General features: G+C 47.2%; 1 protein-coding gene across 1 annotated transcript in view; it reads right to left on the bottom strand.

Annotated features, from left to right (window-relative positions):
- The window catches only part of LOC144770496 (galactoside alpha-(1,2)-fucosyltransferase 2-like), a 448,347-nt gene extending 424,078 nt beyond the window's left edge, over nt 1–24,269 (bottom strand). Inside the window, exon 1 of the mRNA XM_078655053.1 lies at nt 24,096–24,269. The gene's annotated coding sequence lies outside the window, so the exon portion shown is untranslated. The remainder of the gene's footprint in view (nt 1–24,095) is intronic.
- Between the last annotated feature and the right edge of the window lie 2,680 nt (nt 24,270–26,949).

Genomic DNA, 26,949 nt, shown 5'->3' on the forward strand with positions numbered 1-26,949 from the left:
CAGTCAGCAAATTGCTGTTGGCCCTTCTGCATTAACAGTATCCGCATTTTATATTTATTGATTCATCTTGGAAACTGGGGCCCACATAATTTTATAGGTGTGCATGCTTAATAGAGCATTACAGCTTAGTTGTAGTTTTTTTTTTGCATTTTATTCTGCTGCATAACATTTTGCCTATGCTGTGCAGCACATGGAAATAAGGCCCTGGCAAGAAAATATTTCCCAACGGAGAAGACATATTGGCTTTGCCAGTGCAAGTTTTTTTCAGCAGTGGAGGTTGCTGAGTCTACAAAATTCCTGAGTTTCATCCATCCTGTACAAGAACCTAAACCTTCACACCCACATCAACACAAAGGGCCACCAAACTCCAGATCAGACTTCTCCAGAAAGTCACACCTTTCATCTCAACTGATGACTTCAAGACCCTTGACCAGTTCCTAGTGCTCTTTAAACTTGACTTTGGAAATGCATTTTGAACTAGCATCCCCAAAATACACCTGGACTCTCTAACAGGAATGATAAACTCTGCATCAGACCTGGAATCAGCCGACAATAGATGAGAACACACCACTTCCATACGATCAACCTCAATTGGCTTTCAATCACAGCCAGAAACACCCTAAAGCTAGCCTGCATCATCCAAAATGCCATTCACCATTAAACTCCAACCCACCTCGTCTGCAAACTAAATATCTCAGGTGGATCACGTCTACTTAAAAGCACTAAATCTTTATGTCTTGAAACTCCTCTGCTCATAAAATCTCGCACAATGAATCAACCCTTGTCAAGCAGAGCCCCTGGGATATGAAACTCCTTCATCCTGGCCATAAGAACCATCCCTCTCAAATCATTTTCAAGAAAGAACTCAGAATTTACCTTACCAACCAATCTGAATTGCCAAATCTCGCCCGCACATCAGACACGTCCTCTGCAACACCGTGAATCGCCAAAATCCCCCATGCACCCACTGACAACCAACATTTCAATCGTCCTCTTTTGCATGCAACCTGTTCTTTCTATTTTAAATTGCTTTGATACGCACACGAGTCTGGCTCACACTATTTGAAACCACAAATACATAAGTAACTAAAGAAAGAAATATTCTGTGTGTTCTCCTTGCTGTATGCCATCAATTAAGCCTTCTATCTTGACAGACAAGTCCGAGTATAACCGTAAATCAGTTAATTTATTTCCCCTTCCTTCCCTTATCTGTGCTGTGGGAATGATTTGCAGACTGCTTTGACCCATCCTCCCACTGCATCACGTTTTAGCACTGGATAGCACTGTACAGCACACATGCAAAGTGGGAAAAGTCTTAAACCAATGTCTAATTTGTACTGGAAGGGTGCCCATGCTTGTCATCATGCACAAACGTTTGCACTATATGGCATGGGTGTGTCCATTGGCATAGAGCAGCCTACATTCACCACTGCAGTGAGAGTACAAAACTGAGTCATATATTAGCAGATGTGGTACTATTCTGCTCTCTCTCTTTCAAAGCTTACGTTAAAGACAGAGCACGCCTGATGTGGTTGCAGAGCAATTTTTGAAACTTAAAGCTAAGCCATTTCCTAAACTTTTGTGAGAAAGGCCAAGGATTCTTCAAATAATAGATTATCCATCAGTTGCTATCTGGGCACGTGTCCATATTAAATTTTATGTTATGTTATGTTAACACAATAGAAACTTCCTAGGCAAAAAAAACCTGTCGAAAATCAGGCTAAACAATGAAGGAAGAGCCCCAATATATTGACACAAAATGCAATTGTTTAAATAGAAAATATATGTATATATTTATTACACAATAAAAGCAGTACACATTAATTGTTCAATGGCATTAAAAAAGGAAAGTAAACACAACATATATAATATAATCTCCGTAATAGTTTAAAAACATTTCAACAGGAAAAGCAATTGTTATACATATAATAGTGGTCAACAAGTGATTATAATAACACAATTAGTCTTGATGCGCGTTTCAGCGATGAACCGCCTTCTTCAGAAGAGCCAATGCATATTTCAATTAAGAACATGTTATATGTGTTCCCTGTAATATGATATGGACTGAATGGAAAGAAGAGCAACTGCGTAATTAAGAACTAAAAAACTGCTAAGATCGATTAAACGGCAATAAGGGTGGCGGCCGTACGAGTTAAAAATCCCAAAAGATAACTTTGAAGATCTGAAGCGTGGAGTTGTATAGTGCTGAGGGGTATTGTAGATGGATGAGAAACCCGATAAAATGTACCCCAGAATTACAGAAGTACGAATCTTGAAAGGTTGGGACTGGATAAATGCCCAAAAGTAAAATATGCAAAAAACACAGTTGATGGACAGAATGTAGAACAATGTCATACATTCACCCCAGTACAAGGATCTGGGCCTAAATCCATCGTTTTTTTGCACTCCACACCACCCTGGGTTAGACACTGGCTATATGCAAATCAGCTCTGACCCTGTGCCTCATGGGAACAGTCCAGACCGAACTACCAAGCCATGTCTTTCCCAGACTGGAATCAAGCATCCAAGGACCGGTTTCTGGCTATCAGCCTTCATCAGCCTGGATAGCATGACTCCAGTGGTGTGGAGAGCCTGGGACTCACGTCTGAGCATCCCCAGCCCACTCGGGGTGAAATTGCAAAAAACACAGTTGATGGACAGAATGTAGAACAATGTCATACATTCACCCCAGTACAAGGATCTGGGCCTAAATGCATCGTTTTTTTGTACTCCACATCACCCTGGGTTAGACACTGGCTATATGCAAATCAGCTCTGACCCTGCGCCTCATGGGAACAGACCAGTCCGAACTACCAAGCCATGTCTTTCCCAGACCGGAATCAAGCATCCAAGGACCGGTTTCTGGCTATCAGCCTTCATCAGCCTGGATAGCATGATTCCAGTGGTGTGGAGAGCCTGGGACTCACGTCTGAGCATCCCCAGCCCACTCGGGGTGAAATTGCAAAAAAACACAGTTGATGGACAGAATGTAGAACAATGTCATACATTCACCCCAGTACAAGGATCTGGGCCTAAATCCATCGTTTTTTTGCACTACACACCACCCTGGGTTAGACACTGGCTATATGCAAATCAGCTCTGACCATGTGCCTCATGGGAACAGTCCAGTCCGAACTACCAAGCCATGTCTTTCCCAGACCGGAATCAAGCATCCAAGGACCGGTTTCTGGGCTATCAGCCTTTATCAGCCTGGATAGCATGACTCCAGGCTGATTTGCATATAGCCAGTGTCTAACCCAGGGTGGTGTGGAGTGCAAAAAAACGATGGATTTAGGCCCAGATCCTTGTACTGGGGTGAATGTTTGACATTGTTCTACATTCTGTCCATCAACTGTGTTTTTTGCAATTTTCACCCCGAGTGGGCTGGGTATGCTCAGACGTGAGTCCCAGGCTCTCCACACCACTGGAGTCAAGCTATCCAGGCTGAATAAAGGCTGATAGCCAGAAACCGGTCCTTGGATGCTTGATTCCGGTCTGGGAAAGACATGGCTTGGTAGTTCGGACTGGACTGTTCCCATGAGGCACAGGGTCAGAGCTGATTTGCATATAGCCAGTGTCTAACCCAGGGTGGTGTGGAGTGCAAAAAAACGATGGATTTAGGCCCAGATCCTTGTACTGGGGTGAATGTATGACATTGTTCTACATTCTGTCCATCAACTGTGTTTTTTGCAATTTTCACCCCGAGTGGGCTGGGTATGCTCAGACGTGAGTCCCAGGCTCTCCACACCACTGGAGTCAAGCTATCCAGGCTGAATGAAGGCTGATAGCCAGAAACCGGTCCTTGGATGCTTGATTCCGGTCTGGGAAAGACATGGCTTGGTAGTTCGGACTGGACTGTTCCCATGAGGCACAGGGTCAGAGCTGATTTGCATATAGCCAGTGTCTAACCCAGGGTGGTGTGGAGTGCAAAAAAACGATGGATTTAGGCCCAGATCCTTGTACTGGGGTGAATGTATGACATTGTTCTACATTCTGTCCATCAACTATGTTTTTTGCAATTTTCACCCCGAGTGGGCTGGGTATGCTCAGACGTGAGTCCCAGGCTCTCCACACCACTGGAGTCAAGCTATCCAGGCTGAATGAAGGCTGATAGCCAGAAACCGATCCTTGGATGCTTGATTCCGGTCTGGGAAAGACATAGCTTGGTAGTTCGGACTGGACTGTTCCCATAAGGCACAGGGTCAGAGCTGATTTGCATATAGCCAGTGTCTAACCCAGGGCGGTGTGGAGTGCAAACAAACGATGGATTTAGGCCCAGATCCTTGTACTCGGGTGAATGTATGACATTGTTCTACATTCTGTCCATGAACTGTGTTTTTTGCAAAAGTAAAATATGACACTGGCAGAAAAGCAGCTCAGTAAGAAATGATAAATGCAGGAATGTGCGAGGGTTCAGAGATAGATGGCACCTCTACAATAAATGCAGTATCCGAAGTGTAGAATACTGCGGGACTTGCAATGGATATTATTGGATGTTAGCGATATGCGTCTGACAAGAAGCGCTGCCAGGTCAAGAATCCGACAACTTTTATATAGCACATGTACACCAAATGGTTTCATGGTGCTAAATAGTTGTAATGGTGGGGTATAGACATATCCAATTTAACAAGGATGTTTTACAAAGTGTAGATGTTTATTTTTAGAAAGTTGCTGAAGGTTGTGAGGCATTGCAGATTGCTGAATAAAGTAGAAAGTAGGGGTGTCCTACATAGAAGTGGCTTACCTCATACTGGTATTGTAAGCATGGCTCTAACATTGTTCTCCATAGTGGCCATCTGAAGATGTGTGTAGAGTATTTTACAAAACTATGGTGGGTTGTTAATAGCATCTAACAGAAAGTGTCTTTTCAGTCTCAAACATACCCCGGTCAACCTCTTGTCTCAAACCTTGAGGTCAGGTGCTGCCTTTACAAGAGAGAAATCCCATGAGAATGAATAGAAAATTCTATACAGGTGTAACTTGTTAAATTTCTTCGAGGTCACCAACCCGATAGGATGATGTTACAAAGATTGTATTGTATCATCTTTTATGTCATCAGTTATGTCATTTGAGATACCATCAGTGATGTCATCAATGATGTAATTTAACATGCCGTTAATGATATAATGTGTGAAGTCAGACACAGTGCATTGCTGGGGCAGAAGTGATAGTTTTGTCAATAAATTATAACTGTTGAATTTCAGTATTTTTGGGGTTTTATCTTAGTTCAACACCTAACTATAACATCACTTTAACATTTGTTTTTTTCAGTGAATTTCTAGAGTTTTTTATATGAGGAATTCGTTTATTACCATAACTAACATTACCATCACTTTATCTTTTGTGTTTTTTTAGTGAATTCCTGTTTTTTTATAATGTTAAGCTAACTCACCCATTGTACATGGCCTTCAGTCATGCACACTTGTGGTTTTCCTGCAGGGCATGTCTTAGACTTGGCATCTTTTGGCATGTTTCCCTCAGTTTTTGCTTTCTGACCTCCTGGTTTTGACTCTGTTTCTGCCGGCGTAACGTTTCTGGGCACTTTTTGCACTGCTTATCAGTGGTAAAGAGCAGGTGCTCTCTGTGTCAATTGTGTTATTGATTGGTGTTTCCGCGATTGGATATTTGATTTACTTGTTAGTTCCTAGTAAAGTGCACTGAGTGTGCCAGGGCCTGTGAATCAAATGCTACTCATGGGCCTGCAGCACTGATTATGCCACCCACTTGAGTAGCCCTGAAAAGGTCCCTCAGATGTGCCATTGAGTCTGCATGCAGTTTGTAACTGCCATGTCGACTTGACCAGTGCACACACTTGCCAGTTCCTAACCTTCCATTTTCTTACATGCCAGGCACCCCTAAGGTAAGCCCAAGGTACCCCTGTGGTCAGGGTGCAGTGTATGTGAAAGGTGGGACATGCCCGGTTGTGTGTGGCATGTCCCGTTAGTGAATTACAGCCAATTTCGTTTTTCACTATTGCAAGGCTACCGGTTCCCCATAGGAGAGAATGGGAGGTTTGTTTATAACATCTTATAAACATAACTGACCCAAGGAATTAGGTACAAAAATGTAGTATAGTTCGCCTGAACTCAGAATCTAAAGATGCATCTATTAGTGAAGGTGATTTTTACATTCTCTGTTTGGAAATACCACTTTTAGAAAGTAGGTATTTTCTTGCTCTGTCATCCCGTGTGCCTCTGCTGGAATGTGGATTGCCTGCCTGGTTTTTGGATGACAGAAGACTGGGGAGCCAGACGGGCTCCAGAGAGTCTAGGTAGGTCAGGAAAGGGTTGATAGGCCTGGGCTGCGATGGGGGAAGTTGGAGGAGATTTCCTTGCACCTCAAATGGCCTGGTCTGCCTCTGCAAATGCCGTCTCCACCTCCTGCCAGGAAATTACATCGGAGAAGGCCAAACTGGTTCCGGATGGGGACAGGCACCCTCTGCCTGCCAGATCAAAGGATCTTTGTTTACAAATACTGGGGCCCAGACCCCTGAACTTTAGAACTCATCTGGATCAAGAATACTGCCAAGAAGAAGAGATGAAGAAACTGTGAGGAGGAACTACCACTTTGCTGTGTGCTTTGCTGGGCTGACCTAAAGTGGCTGCTTCTGTCTTGGGCAGTGAAAGGACTGGACTGGCCTTTCTGCAACCTAATTTTTGAGTCTCTCCAAGGGCTTGAAGTAGAGCTTGACCCCTGTTCATGACGTCTCAGGAACAGCAAAGACTTTAAGCTCTCCTGCCCCCAGCACTGGGGACTGTGTGTCTTGTGCTGTGCAGAGGAAAAGCAACTCGAATATGTCTGGAAAGCCGCTGATGACTCTGTGTCCTGATTGCACCGCAGAGGGCACTGCTGCAATGCCGCACCACAACCTTGGTCTCATTGACGATGCCTGTCGACACCGCCACCGAGCCGCTGCTTGCATCGCGACCTGTGCGCACCACACTCTTCACAGCCTCACTTCGCGCCGAAGACTTGGCACCGCAGAGAGCAACGCCGCACCGCAAACTTGGTCTCACTGACGAAGACTGTTGATGCTGCCACCGAGTGGCTGCTCGCACCGCGACCTGTAGGTACCGCACTCCGCACCGCCTTGCTTCACAAGGACGCCTTGGCCTCCCGGACACCGCCGCTGCATGCCAAAATCAACGCCTCTGCTTGCACCGTGGTTCAAGGGCACCGCTCGTAAGTCACATGAAGCCCCGCCCTCATCCCGCACCGCAGCCTTGGCCCACCGACGCCTGCACCATCGACACCCGCTCGTCAGCCGATGACAGCACTTCAGCAACGACAATGCCGCTGCTTGCACCGTGACCTGATAGCACCGTGACGAGCACCGCCTTCATCTCACATTGCGATCCTGGTCTCACAGACCCCGCCATCCGACACCGCCACCGAGCCGCTACCCACACCGCAAGCTGGGGGCACCGCACACCGCACCGCTGCATTTCGCACCGCATCACCCGACACCTGCCGACGCCAGCGCTTCTGATTCCATCAGAGAGGAGCTCGACCTGCAACGCGAGTGACGTCAAGGCCCTGCATTTCTCAACAGTACTGTTTGCGGGTCTTCCTGACACTGTAGCTAGCCCGCGACTAGCAAGAACTGTTGGATTTGTTGTTCACGATCCGTGGTAGCCCCTGACGGAGCTATCGACATCGAGGAACTTTGTTTGAAACTTATTTTGATAACTACAAACCTTTTTTACATATAGTATTGTGAATTTTTGTCGTTTTTGATCGTCTTAATTATATAAAAATATTGGATATTTTTCTAACCTGGTGTGGTGTCCTTTTGTAGTGTGTACACTGTATTACTGTGGGTTATGTGCAAATGCTTCACACACTGCCTCTAAAATAAACCTGACTGCTCGTGCCAAGCTACCAAGGGGGTGAGCAGGGGTTATTTTAGGAGTGTCCCTGTCCTGACTAGAGTGGAGATTTTTGCCTGGCTTCGGCCCTTTCCCTAGCCTACCAGAAATCTCATTTCTAAAAGCATGGATGCAGCATAGAGGCTGATGTCTGGCTAGGCCCTGCAGCAAACCCCGAACGAGCAGCCAATCCCCTGCTGCACAGATCAGAAAAATAGTAGTGCAGACAGCCCAACCCTGGCTACGCATGGCCTTTGTTGGCCACTGGGCCCTGCGCCCATCCACTCAGGCGTCACCCATCTCCAGGGTGTCCCTGCCCTGCTCCTTATACCCTATGTTTTATTTTACATTTTAGAGACTTGGGAGAGAATGCGTGAGTCCTGTAATAGCAGCCACAAAATATTTCCCTGGGCTTTGGCCTCCCACTCAGATTATTCAGTACAACAGGACGAATACTGGCTTCAGCTGCCGTAGGGGTGGAGGGACGAAAAATTTCCATCAGCTAATTAGAGGGCCCTGTTTTTTAGTTTACAGTGACACCGGATCAACTGTCCAGATATACCTAACTTCTTAACCCCTTCAAGCACCCCCGGTGTACGTCTTTAATTGTGAAGTTCTCAAATACATTTTAACAGATTTGCCAAAAAATCACAAAATGCATGCTTATGCCAGAAAACTGGTTTTCACTCTGTGCACCAGTATCATTGGTTAAAATACCATGTCAACCCTTCTCATTGGTTAACCACTGGCCAATGAGAGGACCCAATTACACTATGTTCGTTATACACGCTCTCCTGCCCTTCGACCTCACCACAAGCCCCACGATCTCAATAAATCAAAATAAGAACTCCAATGTGCAATAAATCTTTCACCCTAATGGGCTGACTTGGAAACAGGTAATGTGTCATATGGGCAAGACTGTCTGCTATTAAAAATATATATATTTCCTCCAGAAACTGCTGGCTGCTGACGGGAACCATAACGAAGGGTGTTTTGGCTCGTAAGTGGAGTCAGCACTTTCCACATTTACATCATCCCTTCCTTGTGGACAAGGAACGCCAACGACGTGGTGTGTTGTTTAATACTTCTTTATTTGAAAGGGCTCGTGCTCCCGCTGACACGTTTGGCTGACCTGCAGCCTTGTTCAGAGAGAGAGATCTATTTTGTTGTAAGCCTTTAAAGTGCAATGTGCTTTCGTGTTAAACAACAGGAAAAACAGCCTTTGTTATACATTGCAAAAGATGCTAGTGCGTTCCTATCCTATGTCGCAAGAGAACACTCAAAACCTGAATCAATCATGAATTTCAATGAAATGTAATTGAACAAATAAGGCAAAATAAATAGGATAGTTTCTAAAAGCATTTCATAAAATATAAACATGTAAATTAGCATGCCAATTTCTGCAAAAAGAACTTTTACCACACATCAGTGAACTAATACACCGAAATTCAGCCCTAGTGGGATTCATTCCTATCGGGATTATCAGGAATATAAAGCGCAAAAAATACATTTTTACATTACTGCTATCATTATCTACACTAAAAGAACTGGTAGTGAATATGGAATGCTCTCACAATCCACTGCATATGGCTGTATTATTGAGGTGTGGTCATAAACCCACACACTCAACAAATTATTGTATCAATCAAATTTAAAATGATTTCTCAGTACATGAGGAAATTATTAAAAAGTGCAGTTCAGTAGAAAGAGGCAAAATGAATTCCTAGAGAACACAATTACTACCCTTATCTGAATTTCTAGTTATACACTCCGGATGTAGACGGTGTTGCAACATCCAACTTTAAACCATCTTCTAAATTCACTCCGATGATGCCAAGAGATGACCTCAACATCTTAATGAACTAGCTACCCACGACCTGAAGAATCTTTATAATAAGACTGGAAGAAATATCAATCATGTGAGTAATCAAAACCTCCCCCCTTTGCAAAAGGGGGCGAAAAAATGAGCAGAAAAGGCAAAACGGAGGGCAGAAAAATAAGTAGGAAAGGCAAAACAGAGGGCAGAAAAAGGAACAGGATTGGCACTAAACACAGGGCAGAAAATGAGCAGAAAAGGCAAAACGGAGAGCAGAAAAACAAGCAGGAAAAGCAAAACATAGGGCAGAGACCCACTTACAGACCCACTCTCCTTCAGGAAGAAGCTGAAGACCTGGCTGTTCGAGCAGTAGCGGCACCCCCCCTCCCCCAGCGCCTTGAGACCCTACGGGTATGTAGCGCGCTCTATAAGTGTCTTTGATTGATTGATTAGTCACAGCAACTGAAATGTGGGGGACGGAACTTGGATGTTTCTCAGTTTTCAACAGCTCTGATATTGTTTAGGCCAGAGTGGCAATAGTATTGGTGGCAGGTTCAGAGCATTCTCAAAGTAATACAACCTGCCCTTTTCCAATTTCAAGAAACAGTCCAATATATTAAGGAAGGGGTTGACTTTGACAGTATAGCAGCCATTATAACATGTCAGCATATTACCACTTAATGTTTTCATTCTTATGTTTTGATATGTCATTTCATTTGAGACAGTAGTGGCTGACGTTCCTGGTCTGGCAACATTTACATTTGCTGTTTGCCTTGGCTTTGGATTCTCATGTCCAGTGCGATTCTCCTTCAATTAACATGAGCCTATTCCCACGGTGCCCACCATAATTCAATGGGGGATGGGGGCTGTGCAGCCAACTTCCCCTGCTGGTTTCAACCACAAAGACCCCAAACCCTGGTGATCTGCCTTGTCTCCTGAGTGCCCTGGAACCCACCTCGGGCACCCAGTGTGGTTTGATAAGGACCGCATGTGGAGTCTTCAGGCCCTGCAGTCCCAGACATTATCCTGCCTACTGCAGGAGCCAGTATTGCTCTGCTGCAAAGAAAGTATACCATGCAGATCAAAAAACTGAGTGTGACTGAACCATGTGTAGTCCTTTAAAAAAATGAAATGTATATCAGAGAGGGTCAAGTAACATGTAACAGGCAAATTTGTGTAAGGAGTTGGCCCACCTGGTGAACCATGCTCTGAATCATATATGGAACACATCACTTTCTACGGGCATCTTCCCATATACATGGAAACATGCCTTGTTACTGCCCCTCAAGCTTCGGCAAATTGAGAAGTCTGAGGACATTTTTACATCTATTGCCAGAGGACTGTTATAGAGTCATTGTCCATGCCACTGTGACATCGCGGCTGGACTATACAAATTACCTGTACCTTTGTTTGGCCGCCTAACTGGTCAAGAGACTTCAAATGGTACAAAATGTGGCTGCGTGATTAATTAGGCAGGTACCATTTCGGCCCCACATCTCTCCATATATAAAACAGCTCCACTGGCTGCCGGTAGTGAAAAGGATTGAGTTTAAGGCCTTAACAATGGCCTTTCGGGTGCTGCATGGCAGATGCCCTAGCTACCTTAAACATCGGTTATGCCGCTACCGTCAAAAACGATCACTGAGGTCCACCTCTCAGAACTTGCTTTGCACACCTCGCTTTGCAAAAGCATGCATAGGGGCAAGATCTTTCACAGTGGTGGTAGCCAAGCTGTGGAACTCCCTGCCTAATAATATCCACCTAATCCAATCTGAACCGGTTTTCAGAAAAACCCTGAAACCCTGGCTCTTTAGCCTTGGTTAGAACTTTGGCTATGCACCTCTCATGCCTCCCCGCTATAGCGCCGGGACACCTCTGTTTGAGGTAGCTGTCACGCTCTATAAATAATGATATTATTAAGTAACTATAACTTGTGCCCTAAAGTAACTATAACCCTCACCCCTACAGTGTTGTCATCAATGATGTAATTTAAGATGTTGCAGTGTTGTTAGTAATGATGTCATAGAACATTTTATGAGTGATGTAATATGAGAGGTAATTAACAGTGCATGGTGAGGGAATGAGTTATAGTTACTTTAGGGCTCTAGTTATAGTTACTTCAGATATTACTTTGTGACCAATGCCACTTGAGGGGTTTTCTCTTGATTGTGATGGTGAAAGTGAATAAATTCAGGCAGCAGGCTGAAAAGAGTGTGGCTGAAATTGCTGATGCTTCAACAATGAGGAAATGCTAGCAGACAGGCTCCACTGCTCAGCTACATCCCCTCGCTAAATTGCTCCTGGGGCTCCAAGAACCGCTTCTTCATGATAAATATATGTATTGATTATGTACTATCAAAAGGTCTGATTCACAAAGGAAAATATAACTGTGTATGTTTACTTGCATGCATACGTATTCCTATACCAAGTTGTACCTCTCAACTTTTTTGCTGTTCACCATTTCTGAGTGGAGATTTGCAACTAGCTGTAAACGTACATATCTGCACCCCCTCAAATAAGTGGGTGAAACATCCTACAACAGAATTGGTGAGTGTAAAGTTACAATTAGTAATTTGTCACCTTGTGGTGTAGATCTCTTAGGAAATTTCTTAAAGTCTATTATGTCAATAAAAATTAAACTATTTTAGTGAAAAATATAATTTTAAATTAATTTATTAACCTAGATCCCTCCTTACATTTTCTCCAACCTTTCCGTTTTAGAAGTTATTCTTCCCCATTTGTCCACTACTCTTCCTGTTGCCTCCTGCATTTACTGCTAAACCGTTTATCTACGTTTGGAGATTTCCGCTCCAAAAAGATAAGACAGGTGGAAGTCTGAGGTCATAGTTGTATTAATTGCCTTTTGGTACATGAGTGGTACTGCTGTAGTATTATATTATGTACTACAAAATACAGTTTGTGATTCAGCCCCACTGAATAATGGTTAGCACTTTTTTTTCTAATTGTACCGTGTTCCGCACTCAAGGCTTAGGTGTGAATTACACTTCAGAAACCAATTGTAAATCACAAAATATGTTTGTGAATAGTTTGTTTTTTACTCCATACTTCGGAGTGAATTATTCATAGATATTCAGATCCATGATATGCACACAAAAACTTTTTTCCAATGTCCATTGTGCAAAGTTTTCATTAAAAAAAATGTTTTTATGACAAATCTTTTCCCAAATGTGAATTTAGGTAAAGTATACAAATTATGCTAAATTCTAAGTTTGTATACATATAAAATTATAATTTCAGGAACCCTTATGCGCGTAGGAGACACTGGTGATTTATAGCGCTTTGACACAAGTAGTTGTCAATCTGTTAAAATCAGAAGATAGGGCAGACCTGACTGGCCTGCGTGTCCCTATCTGCTGTCAAATTCTTTGTTTCCTTGTGAATTTCAAAAAATTGCAAGAAGATGTACACAGCTTAGAATATACTTTCTTGAATTTTACCTGTGGCTTTTCAGGATATCGCCAATCTGGAGCAAATCTGGAGCAAATCTAAGCATTGACATTGCCTACTTCCGAACCAAAAAGCGAAAAAAAGGTAAAAAAAACGAGGCTCAATCCTGCTACCTCCATACATTGAGGACTTGGTGTAACATCCTCTAAGACAAGCTTGTACCCTGTGCCAATGGTTTACAAACTATCTCATGTTCCATCTCATCAAAGACAGATGTCATTCTAATTAATATGTAAATGATTAGCATTGAAAATCCTTATATGTGAATGGCACAGGATATGAGGGGGCTGGACCCAGAGAAATCTGCCGAATGTATCCAGTTGTAATTTGCAGACACTGGATCACATTCAGCTGTGCCTGCACCTTGTCTGCTTTTTGTTCTGAGCCTCGGCATTCAAGCAGTGAAGGTCTTTTTTTTTTTCAATTCCAGCTGGGCCCAAAACATAGGCTGAATTTAAGGGGCTGAGAGATACAAAAGGGGGATATGGATGGAACGTTTGAGCAAATCTGCGCCCGTCCGTGCCTGGACCGCGCCCAGTGGTGCTAGGACCCTGGCCCTCGACGTTCCCACCCAACCTGACGGAGCTACGACGCTGCCACCCTCCGTGCACTCAACACCGGCCGGACCCCCGCCTGCCACCAAGCCACCCCGAAATGCACCAACGGACCCTTCCCCTGCAAAGTCTGCAAATTCACATGCCTCCGGACCTGCACCGCACCCGCCAGACCAGGCACCAGCAACAACCACCTCAAGTGCATCCTGCTCAACACCCGCTCCGTCCACAGGCACGCCGTCGAACTCTGGAACCTCCTCGACACAACAGCGCTGGACGTCGCCTTTATCGCAGAAACCTGGATGAACGCCTCCTCAAGCCCCCGACATCGCCATAGCCATACCGGATGGTTACAAGATCACCCGGAAGGACCTCGCCAACCAAACCGGAGGAGGTATCGCCATCGTCCACAGAAACACCATCCGCATCACAACCAACTCCGACGACACCCTCACCGCCGTCGAGCACCTTCACTTCCAGATACACACTGACCCCAAGACCACCCTCAGAGGCCCCCTCATCTACAGACCCCCGGGACCACGCATACAATTCAGCGAAGCCATCGCAGACTTCATCAGCCCGCTCGCCCTCACCTCCTCAAACTACATCCTCCTAGGGGACCTCAACTTCCACCTGGAAAACACCAATGACAACAACACCACCACCCTGCTGGACAACCTCGCCAACCTCGGACTCAAACAACTGGTGAACACCCCCACCCACTACGCCGGCCACACGCTTGACCCAGTCTTCTCCTCCAGCAACCACATCTCCTTCAGCCACTCCACCGAACTACACTGGACAGATCACAGCTGCGTCCACTTCAACTTCAGAAAAACCACGACCCACCACCACCCGCAACAGGCTCCCCGAAGATGCTGGAGCAAGATCACCACCGACTAGCTCACCACCTCGCTGAGCCAGAACCATCCCACCACCATTTCGGACTCCAACGAAGCAGCCCGCAACCTCACACAGTGGCTCACCAACTGTGCTGATGCCCTTGTACCACTGAAGAATCCTCCCAGCAGACCCGGCAGCAAGAAAGCCTCGTGGTACACCAATGACCTCAAGAACTCCAAGAAATCCTGCCGCACCCTCGAGAAAGCCTGGCGCCACGACCAGTCAACAGAAAACATGACAGCCCTCAAGAACGCCATCTGCAAACACCACCAGCTGATTTGCACCACCAAAAGGACAGCATTCAGAGAATGACTGGACAACAGCACCCACAACAGCAAGGAACTCTTCAGCATCGTCAAAGAGACCTCCAACCCCAGCGCCAGCAACAACGACATCACGCCCTCGCAAGACCTCTGCGATTCACTCGCCTCGTTCTTCCACCACAAGATCGCCGACATACACAACAGCTTTGACACCCAGACCACGCACCCAACTACCGAACCAACTCCCCCCACCACCACCCTCTGCACCTGGACCCCCATCAGCACTGAAGACACCACCCACGTGATGAAAACCATCCACTCCGGCTCCCCAACCGACCCCTGTCCACACCACATCTTTAACAAAGCCGACTCCATCATCACACCCCAACTCCAGAACATCATTAACAACTCCTTCGCATCTGCCACCTTCACAGAGAGCTGGGAGCCTGCAGAGATCAGCGCCCTCCTGAAGAAACCCACCGCGGACCCCACGGACCTCAAGAACTTCTGCCCCATCTCGCTCCTCCCTTTCCCCGCTAAAGTCATCAAGAAGACCGTCAACAAACAGCTGACCGCCTTCCTCGAGACAAACGACTCTCTCGACCCATCGCAGTCCGGCTTCCGAGTGAAACACAGCACCAAGACCGCCCTCATCGCTGCCACCGACGACATCAGGTCCCTGCTCGACAAAGGGGAAAATACTGCCCTCATCCTCCTCGACCTATCGGGCGCATTCGACACAGTCTGCCACCGCACCCTAACAACCCACCTCCACCATGCCGGGATCCAAGGAAAAGCTCTGGAATGGATCACCTCCTTCCTCTCCGACAGAACTCAGAGAGTCCGCCTCCCTCCCTTCCGCTCAGCGGCCACCAAGATCATCTGCTGCGTTCCTCAAGGCTCCTCTCTCAGCCCCACCCTCTTCAACGTCTACATGAGCCCCCTCGCAGCCATCGCACGCCAACACAACCTAAACATCATCTCCTACGCTGACGACACCCAACTGATCCTCTCCCTCACCAACGACCCCGCCACCGCCAGAGCCAGCCTCCAGGAAGGAATGAAAGACGTCCGGATGAAGCTCAGCCGTCTGAAGCTGAACTCGGACAAGACGGAAGTCCTCATCCTCGGACCATCCCCCTCCACCTGGGACGACTCCAGGTGGCCCCCTGCACTGGGCACCGCCCCCATTCCCACGGACCACTCAAGCAACCTGGGTTTCATCCTGGACTCCTCCCTCACTATGACCAAGCAAGTCAACGCCGTCTCGTCATCATGTTTCAACACTCTGCGCATGCTCCGAAAGATCTTCCAGTGGATCCCCACCGAAACCAGAAAGACGGTCACCCAGGCCCTCGTCACCAGCCGACTGGACTACTAGGGGAACGCCCTCTACGCTGGAACCACAGCCAAACTACAGAAAAGACTCCAACGCATACAGAACACTTCTGCACAACTCATCCTGGACATCTCCCGTCACAGCCACATCTCTGGCTCCCCGTCAGCAAGAGGATCACGTTCAGGCTCCTCATCCACGCACACAAGGCTCTCCATGACATGGGCCCCAAATACCTCAACAACCGCCTCACGTTCTACACACCCACCCGCCAGCTCCGATCCGCCAGCCTCGCCCTCGCCACTATCCCACGGACTCGCAGAACCACCACCGGAGGAAGATCTTTCTCCTACCTGGCGGCCAAGACATGGAACTCCCTCCCCACCCACCTACGGCTGACCCAGGACCATCTCTCCTTCAGGAAGCAACTCAAGACCTGGCTCTTCGAGCAGTAGCAGCACCCCCCCCCCCCACTCTCCCCAGCGCCTTGAGACCCTAGCGGGTAAGTAGCGCGCTCTATAAATGTGTTTGATTGATTGAATCAAACACTCAACCCCAGTCAACTGATCTGGGTTTAATCCATCACCATTCTTTAGCTCACTCCGCCACCCCAGTTCAGACATGGCCATATATAAATCAGTCTGACCCTGTGCCTCATGGGAACAGTCCAGCCCGAACTGCCAAGCCATATCTTCCCTGGACCGGAAACAAGCATCCTGGGACCGGTTTCGGATTCATAATCCTCATCAGCCAGGCTATCTTGAATCCAGTGGCAAAGTGAGCAAAGGACTCACGTCTGAGCATACCCTGCCAACTTAGGGCGAACAAAGCGATAGAAAAGGGGATGATGGACGGAGCGTTTGTGTAAATCAAACACTCACCCCCAGTCAGCTGATCTGGGTTTAATCCATCACCATTCTTTAGCTCACTCCGCCACCCCAGTTCAGACATGGACATATGCAAATCAGTCTGACCCTGTGCCTCATGGGAACAGTCCAGCCCGAACTCCCAAGCCATGTCTTCCCTGGACCGGAAACAAGCATCCTGGGACCGGTTTCGGATTCATAATCCTCATTAGCCAGGATATCTTGAATCCAGTGGCAAAGTGATAAAGGGACTCACGTCTGAGCATACCCTGCCAACTTAGGGCGAACAAAGCGATACAAAAGGGGATGATGGACGGAGCTTTTGAGCAAATCAAACACTCACCCCCAGTCAACTGATCTGGGTTTAATCCATCACCATTCTTTAGCTCACTCTGCCACCCCAGTTGAGACATGGCCATATGCAAATCAGTCTGACCCTGTGCCTCATGGGAACAGTCCAGCCCGAACTGCCAAGCCATGTCTTCCCTGGACCGGAAACAAGCATCCTGGGACCGGTTTCGGATTCATAATCCTCATCAGCCAGGCTATCTTGAATCCAGTGTCAAAGTGGCTACCATCTCTCCTTTTATTGGAGTCAGGCTTTTGACTTGTACAACCCTTATACATAAGAGATATGCATGCACTGTATGAATGTCAGATGTATCAGTCGGTTTGAATAGTTACAAAAATAATTTAAATAACAATATTTATTTTCCTTTCTTTTGTAGCACTACTTATCGCAGTGCAGGCTGTCAGAACACTTTATATCAAAAAACATATGCGTTGGAAATAAATTAAACAAATTTGTAGATCAATATATCGAATGTGTTACATAGATAGTGAGAGTTACAAGGTGTAGAAGTCACATATTTCCTATGCTGGTAGACATTGGCTATTAAGAGGGCATGGTCAGGAGAAATCTAAAGTAAGAATTTAAAAAGTAAGGCAGTGCTTGGGGTTGCCTGTACTAACAAGATTGCACTAGTTAAAAGAATCTGTTGACGCTCCCTTCTGGCACGGACAGCTATGAGCCTAGAGCGATTATAGATGCCTATGTAGACTTTGACTTCTCTGGACTTAAAAGTGAACCATGAAAAGTTGCTTGTTATGGTGTGTGCCCCCAAGTTAACAAATCCAAATACTTTCACTGTCCAGGGCAATCAGGTCGAGAAAGTACAAAAAATTTCTTACCTAGGGACTCTTTTTAGCACCCAGTTATCGCGGGATCCCATGCTGACCCTTAGGGCACAGTAAATGACTAGAGCCAAGGAGGCACTGTTTTGTTTTGCAGTAATTGTGGAAAACTTCAAGTACTGGAAAATAATTTTATTACAAAGCTTTTGATGGTCCTAAGAGCACACCAACATCCTTTTGTCACTCAGACCTGGGCCTTGAGTACATTACAGCTAGAATTGGTCTTGCCCCTTTGTTATTATAGGCGAAAAACAGGCTACACCCGAGCTGGATTTTTCAAGATCCATTATTAGGGTTTAGTCACTTACAGTCACTCTACTCTTTTGATATTTGTGTTGCTGTCTTAAATTTTAAAAGATGAACCCTCTTAAGACGAAAACTATACGGCTATCTGAGTGTATCAAATAGAAGCGCATGCTACATGTCTTCATGTGCACTTTATCTCTCTGGCAGGCTGGTAATGGGATCCTTTGGAGGCCATGACAGATTTGCCAAGAAATGTACACTGGAATAGTCCTATTGAGTTGCCATTTCACTTCTTAACCTATTTGTTTGTATTTCTTACGGTTTTATAGGATTTAGCATCCTTTTAATGATTTTGAGGTTGTACTTAAATTATGCATTTTACTCCATGACATATTTCATTTATTTTAATGTATTGTCATTTTTGCGCTTTTATGATATGCTTGTCAAATCGAATACATTTTATGATGATGATTAATCCTTTTCAGCAGCCTTATTATAAAAACAACGTATGAAAAAAAAAAACAAGAAGGTAATAAACCCATGACTTGTTTGCATGCAGCTCCTTGATGCTGGTTCATAGTTCACTGCGCTGTATTAGAAAATAATTAAATTATGAACTGCAAGAAACAAAGGGATCTCTGTGGTATAACCAGCTGCGACCCCTGGCTTGCCCCTTGCAAAAACTGGCACTGCATTTTCAGCCTCTGGCCCCAGAGGTGACAAAGTCAGTGCCAGGAACACTGGGGCAGCTTGTCCTTATGGACATTGATTGGAGCTCAAATCTCCTTGTTTTATTGTAATTTTTTAATGACACTAACATTGAATAATAGAACTATATTAGTGTGATAGAAAATGGAGTACAATTAGTTGGAATATGACTCTTCATGGCAGCAGAGGTAAGTAGAAAATGCTTTTACATGTATTTTGTGTGTGTGCATGCATGCAGGTTAGAGTGTATTTATGTGAGAGAAAGTGTATGTGTGTAAGCATGTATGTGTGTGTGAGTGAATGTAAAGGTCAAATGGTATATGATGTCATTTCTGCTAACCCTGGCCATTTTGTGAGTCGAAGTTCATGAGTAACTCACTTACCATCTACATGCAAGTCTCATGATTTTCTCTGCAGGAAAAATGTTAATCCTCTATGGTAATTTGAGTCAAAACCGTGACTAGACAAAAACAGATCTTTCCACAAGTGCATTAACCACCAGAGTTATTTTACCATTGTTACTACAACCTGAGGTTTGCTGGGCAACGAAGATTTCTGAAGCAGGTGCCTTAACCCCATAAGATATTTTAAAATGCAACCTCTTCCTGTCCAATTAGGCCATGTTTGTCCTTGTTGCCAATTTCTTTGTTAGAGTTTAAAAAAACAACATAAAGAATAAGTTGTCTGTCAGACTCTGCGTTTTGTGAGCTTGTACCTCGCGCCTCCACTCCCTTGCGAGCGTGTCCCTCGCGCCTCCACTCCCTTGCCGTTGCCACACTTTGACCGGAATTTATGGGCCCAGTGAGAAAATGTTTAACAAGTCCAGCACTCAGTGCTTTTAATGGAAAAAGAGAAGTGTTGGTACTCACCAGATTGATTGCTGCAGGTCTGCAAGTGGTGTTTCTGGGGGCGTGACTTCGAGGCAGGCATGTACAATACCAGCATTTTATTTTCAAAGTAAAGTGCCCCTGTGCCCTTTGGCCAAGTACAGCTCATAGGTGCAGGGCGTATTTGGTATTTTTGTAGTTCTATTTAGCATGAACATGTCCCGAGGGCGTCATAGCGATTTGCTTGAGAGGCATAAGTTATACATGAAAGCATATATTTTTTGTTTTTATGGCACAAGGAGATTTACGTGATTTATCCAGAATCACAGGATGTTGAGCCGACACTGGGATTTCACCTCCATGTGCCATAAAAACACAAATGTATGCTTTCATGTAGAACGTGTACTTTTCATGTAAAGCGCTTTAATGCCCTCCTGGCACATTTGCGCTATAAATAACTGGAAAAAAGTATCTAGAGTGCCTTACACACGAGCTGAACTTGGCCAAAGGGCGATGGGGGCTCTGACAGGCAATGGTGAGTGTATTCAAGGGCTGCAACTTTACTCTAGGACTGACAGACAGTTCCAGTGTCGGGGGCTCTGGGCATCAATCCACATCTCCTCATGCCTGTCCGCTGCCAGTCAGAGTGAACAGCTGCAGGAGCAATCTCCCTCTGAAATACACTTGCCTTTGACGGTCATCCCTTACCCCAGAATTCCACTAGGAGTACCGGCACTCTCTTGACACAAGAAGTCCCGGTACTCAATGGGAGAACACTAAGAAGTGCCGATACTCAGTACCCGTGAGTGCCGGCCCATTTAAAGCACTGTGACCAGCACTGTATGTAAACCTATTTTATGTGGCAAGGCGCGATGATGCGGCATGGTGCCCACATTGACCACCCAGATCCATGATGGCATCTGGCTCCCGAGCCCATTCACAGCTTTCTAAACTTTTCATGTTGGTGACACACTTTTTGGAGATGCATCATTTTGGGACACAGTAAGGCAGTGTAGAGAGCGACCGTAGCGAGCGAGCCCGAACCACCAAAGGGGGCTCGGGGGGGGGTTCTCACTCACTCAGTCTCCCTCTCTCTCATTCTCTCTCTCTAACTGTCTCCCTCTCTCTGTCTCCCTCCCTCTCTCTCCCTCTGTCTCCCTCCCTCTGTATCCCTCTGTCTCTCGATGTCTGTCTCGCTCCCTGTTGCCCTCCTCCCTCCGTCTCCCTCTCTCTGTCTCCCTCTGTTTCCCTCCCTCTCTCTCCGTTCCTCTGTCTCCCTCCATCTGTCACCCTCCCTCTCCCTCTCTCTCTCCCTCTCCTTCTGTCTCCCTCTTCCTCTGTCTCCCTCACCCTCTGTCTGTCTCCCTCTGTCTGTCTCCCTCTGTCTGTCTCCCTCTGTCTGTCTCCCTCTCTCTCTGTCTCTCTCTGTCTCCCTCTGTCTCCCCCCCTCTGTCTGTCTGTCTCCCTCTCCTTCCCTCCGTCTCCCACTGCCTCCCTCCCTCTGTCTCCCTCTCCCTCTGTCTCCCTCTGTCTGTCTCCGCCTGTCTCCCTATGTCTGTCTACCTCCCTTTGTCTCTCTGTCTGTCCCACTCCCTCTGTCTTCCTCCCTCTGTCACCCTCCTCCTTCTGTCTCCCGCTCTCTGTCTCCCTCTCTCTGTCTCCCTCTGTTTCCATCCCTCTGTCTCCCTCTCTCTCCCTCCACCTGTCTCCCTCCCTCTGTCTCCCTCTGTCTCCCTCTCTCTGTCTCCCTCTCCCTCCCTCTGTCTACCCCGGACTCCCTCCATCTGTCTCCCTCTGTCTCCATCTCTCTCTGTCTCCCATGGTTTCCCTGTCTCTCTGTCTCCCTCCCTCTGTCTGTCTCCCTCTATCTGTCTGTCTCCCTTTGTCTCCCACTATCTGTCTCCCTCCCTCCGTCTCCCTCCCTCTGTCGCCCTCCTCCCTCTGTCTGTCTCCCTCCCTCTGTCGCCCTCCTCCCTCTGTCTGTCTCCCTTTGTCTGTCACCTTCTGCCTCCCTCTGTCTCCCTCTCTCTCTCTGTCTCCCTCCCTCTGCCTTCCTCCCTCTGTCTCTCCCTCTCTCTGTCTCCCTTGGTCTCCGTCCCTCTGTCTTCCTCCCTCTCTCCCCCCTCTCTCCCTCTCTGTCTCCTTCTCTCTCTTTCTCCCTCTCTCTGTCTGTCTCCCGCCCTCTGTCTTCCTCCCTCTATCTCCCTCTGTATATCACCCTCTGTCTGTCACCCTCTGTCCCCTCACCCCACGTGTGTGGCAGCCTGGGCAGAGACACGCGTGTGTGGCAGCCTGGGCAGAGACAGCTTCCTGGACACACACAAGGCAGCACACCAGTACTTCACAGGTCTTTAAAATACCATCTACTGCTTTGTTATTAATCTCCTGGCCCTATAGAGCTGAGTGTCAGGGAGTCTGCGCTGCTGTGGCATTGTTTGCTGACACTCTTTACGAATGCGTGCCCATTATACCAGTGTCATCCCGCGACACACCCATCCTTTGCAGGCGACACTACTGTGTCGGGACACGCAGGTTCATTGAACGTCCTCCTGTCCTGCAATTCAATATGTGTTAAGATGCCCGTCCCCTGGACGCAGTTCCTAGAAGCCCCTCTTGCTAACTACAGCGCTCCGTTGCTCCCCTGCCAGGAATGCACTGTGCGAACACAGACACGCGCACAGACACCGTTCCTAGAGTACCCTCTAACTAAGTGCAGCGCTGCGTTGCTCCCCAGCCAGGATTGCTCTGTGGGAACACCGGCACGCGCACAGACAAAGGTACTAGAAGCCCCTCTTTGCTAACTACAGCGCTGCGTTGCTCCCCAGCCAGGCTTGCGCTGTGGGAACACAGATACGCGCACAGACACAGTTTCTGGAAGCCCCTCTTTGCTAACTACAGCCTGCGTTGCTTGCTTCTCAGCCACGTGCACTGTGAGAACACAGACACACATCGCGTACACGCGCACAACACAGTTCCTAGAAGCCACTCTATGCTTACTACAGCGCTGCGTTGCTCCCCAGCCAGGCTTGCACTGTGGGAACACAGATAAGCGCACAACACAGTTCCTAGAAGCCAATCTTTGCTTACTACAGCGCTGCCTGCGTTGCTCCCAACAAGGACTGCACTGTGGGAACACAGACACGCGCACAGGCACTGTTCCTAGAAGGCACTCTTTGCTAACTACACCGCTGCGTTGCTCCCCAGCCAGGCTTGCACTGTGGGAACACAGATACGCGCACTGACATAGTTCCTTGAAGCCAGGCTTGAACTGAGAGAACACGCGCACGCACACAGACACCGTTCCTAGAGGACCCTCTTGCTAACTACAGCGCTGCATTGCTCCCCCGCCAGGCTTGCACTGTGCGAACACCGGCACGCGCACACGGCACACAGACACAGTTGAGGTTGCACCTCTAAAACGCAGACAATGAGTTTGAGTTCAATTTCTAAAATGTACAGTCTTGACTGAAATGTTGCAGAGGGAGAAGTTGCAATTTCTGACGTCAAAACGTTATTCTCAAGTTGCCCCATGATCAGCAGACGAATACCGCTGTTTCTGAAAAGCTCTCTGCTCTGTTGTCGCTTTAAGTGTATTATTCATCCGAGTAACCGAGGTGGTTATTACGAAATTAAAAGAGATGGCCTGCGTTCCGCTGATTACCGAATCCTACCCTTTGCAGCATCATTGGTTTTAAAAGGGGGGTGCGGAAGCAAAGCAAGGCAAAGAGCGCACGTTTATTGACGGAATATATTATATATCTTATCATTGTGTAGAGTTCTTAACAATGTTAAAGGGAAACATCGAACATCCGATACGAGGGTGGTCCTCGGTCTATCGATCTCAGAAGGCTGGATGTCTGTGCGGCCCTGCTATGGAGATCGAACTACCGGGGCACGGTGCTTAAAAGCAGACCCGTCCCCTCGCCACACAACTTTCTACACACAGCTTGAAATGCCTGGCTTCTGGTAAATAAGCAGACTTGAACCCCATACCCCGCCCCTCCCCCTTCGAAGCAGAGTCCGCTGGCGGCGAGGATGAGGCATACCTGGCGTAGTTCTCAGCAGGCGAGACCCCTCTAGTGAAAGCTGCTGAGCGGGAGGTGATATTACAAAGTGGCTCCAGTCGCATGAGTCACAGCATCTGCCCGTTCACCTCTGAGCTCTTGCTCCGCAGGTGGCACTGCCTCACAGCCTCTTGTGTTACACCTTTCCCCTTGTGTTCCTTCTTTCTCCTACCCGCCCCTTTTCTCTTTTTCCTTATTTCTCTCTGCCTCTACGTCTCTTTATTTCTCTTCCTTTTTCACCCTCTCTTGTCTCCCGTTTCTCTCTGTCCTCCCTGTCCATCCATCTCACCCACCACCTGTAATTATCTCCAAACGACACCTTTTGCTTTTATCTTTTTCTTCTTTCCCCGCTTCTCTCTTTCCCTTCCTGTTTCAATCCATTCCTCGACGTTCCTCCTTGTTATCTCTGTCTGTTCCACTTCTTATTCTCTCTCTCTCTCTCTCTCTCTCTCTCTCTCTGTCTGTCTCTCTCTCTCTCTCTCTCTGTCTCTCTCTCTCTCTCTCTCCTTGTATTTTCTCCGCTTCTCTTGTTTCCTCTCCGTTGTCCTCCTACCCATTTGCTCGGTCTCCCCCTCTGCCTCTGCCCGGTGTCTCCTCTTCACGTGTCTCTTTCTCCAGTGCAGTATCTTCCTTTCTAGGCTACGTCCTCGGTTGCATTATTTCACTGTTCTTCAATTTTGTTTTGTTCCTTCTGTCCGACTTCCTTTTTCTTCCACTTTCTATGTTATCTCTTTCCTTTCCCCTATTTATATCTCTCCCCTCTTCAATTCTTCTTTATCTACCCACGTCTGTTTCTCTCTCTCCCTCACTCTCATTATTGAATGTCTCTCAAACTTTCCTCTTCATTTTGTTCTTCTTTCCAGTACCTGCCCTAACTCCTCCTCTCTTACTCGTGTCCTTTCTTTCGCACCTTGACTCCGTTCTCTCTTTCTTCACTACTTTACTTGCCTGCCGTATCTCCCCTATCACTCTTCCTACCCCACTCCACCCCCCCAGTCTGTCTTGCCTTTGTCCATCTTCCTTCAAATAATGTCTGACTTCGCAATTTTTTCTTCTCTGACTTTCCTCTTTTTACCTCCTTCGCTCATTCTGTCTGTCATCTCTCTGTCTTCTACGCCATCTCCCCTCTTTACTTCGTCTCACTCGCTCTCAATACACTTGGCTTTTTCTCTCGCTCCTCACAACCGCCCTGTCTTTTCGTTTCGCGTTCTCTTGTCCGTTCCCCCGGCATGTTTCATAGTCTCAGTGGATTTTTCTCTCTCCCTCGCCGGCCTCTTCCCTTCGGCTCTCCGCGCCTTGCTCCCAGCCTGGCTCTGCACCTGTTGGCTTTCCAGGGTAGGGCGTGGCCCAGGTGGTGCCTCAGTCTGAGAGACTAGTGGACTTAGGTAGGCACACAAAGCCCATTAGGATGAAAGGGCTTCGGCACCCGCACCCACATCCCCAACCCCGCCTCCCTGGAGTACCTTAGCCCGGGCAGTTGTAGCTTCCAGGACACACATAGGGGCAGATTTATGAGGCCCTTGCGCCACGTTTACGCCGCTGTTGCGTCACGCAAGGCGGCGTAAATGTGGCGCATCCCTACGAACGATTTACAACGTGACGCATCTAGGCAGATGCGTCACGTTGTAAAGCCCTGCGCCGCTTGTGGGCGTTCCGGCGCAGGGTGGGCGTTACGGGGCAGGTGCGCCTCGCAAAAGTGGCTGAGTGAAATCTATAAGATTTCACTCAGTCACTTTCAGGCCAATGCTGCGTCAAAAGCCTGCGCCTGCTTGAAGCAGGCGTAGGTCTTGACGCAGCATTGTTAAGATGGGGCACCCCCCGAGCCTTGCTGGAGCTGCGTCGCGCTTGCGACGCAACTCCAGCAATGCGCCACCTTAACGGCACAGATGCGTCACGCATCTGTGCCGTTTTTGCCCCATGGTGCGCCGCATTGTAAATGCGGCGCACCATGGGTGGCGGAGCTGTGGCGCACTGTGGCGCACATTAACTGGCGCATCCCTGGGGATGCGCCAGTTAACATAAATCTGCCCCATAGTTCTTAGCTGGTGTAAAAAAGCGCTTCGACGCATCGTCAGTGGTTGTAAGCGATACATAAGTGCAATTACAGTGCAACACAATGTGTGCCGGGCTGCCTGGACATGTGGCCTCAATGACCGCCCCTACAAAGTATTTCCTATATCATCCAGAAGTTGAGGTGCATAAAAAAACCTATGGGAACGGAGAGGAGTTTTGGTGATGTGACTAAAAAAAGAACACAATATTCCGAAACTAGCTTGTTGCCTTTCACCTTGAGGTTCAAATATATAACATATAATGCACACACATAAAATGAAGAGTACATTTTAAAATAATACATTTATATTGAATTTAAGGTGTATGCATTGTATTTTATATGCAGAGTGAAACATGCACTCTTTTATCTTCTGAAAGATTAGTTGGTTAGTGGTCATTGTAGATATATGTGAATGCAACCTGCCACAGAACCGAATCCTGCTGGTGTCACCAGTACAACAGTGGCTTGTTCTTAAAGTTCCTCGAGGTCCAGGGCTCGAGTCGGGGTACCACGCGGGTGGATGGTGTCCCCCCACTTATTTTATGGGGAGCTCGATACCTGGAGCAAATGGAGCCACACATTCACTCTTTGGCCTCTCTGGTGCAAGATCGGAGCCCATTCAGAACACTGTTCACGCGCTGGCTTCTCTGATGCAATCGCATCTAAGCGGTGAGCTAGGGAAGGCAATGAGTCTGATGGTGCAGGCCACCTTTCGTGACGTCATTTCCTGTCGTGACGTCAGTTTCCCCCCACTTCTTTTCTTAGGACTTCTGCCCTGTCGAG

The sequence above is a fragment of the Lissotriton helveticus genome, chromosome 7 (assembly GCF_964261635.1).
Source record: "Lissotriton helveticus chromosome 7, aLisHel1.1, whole genome shotgun sequence".
In the NCBI taxonomy this organism is placed as follows: Eukaryota; Metazoa; Chordata; class Amphibia; order Caudata; family Salamandridae; genus Lissotriton; species Lissotriton helveticus.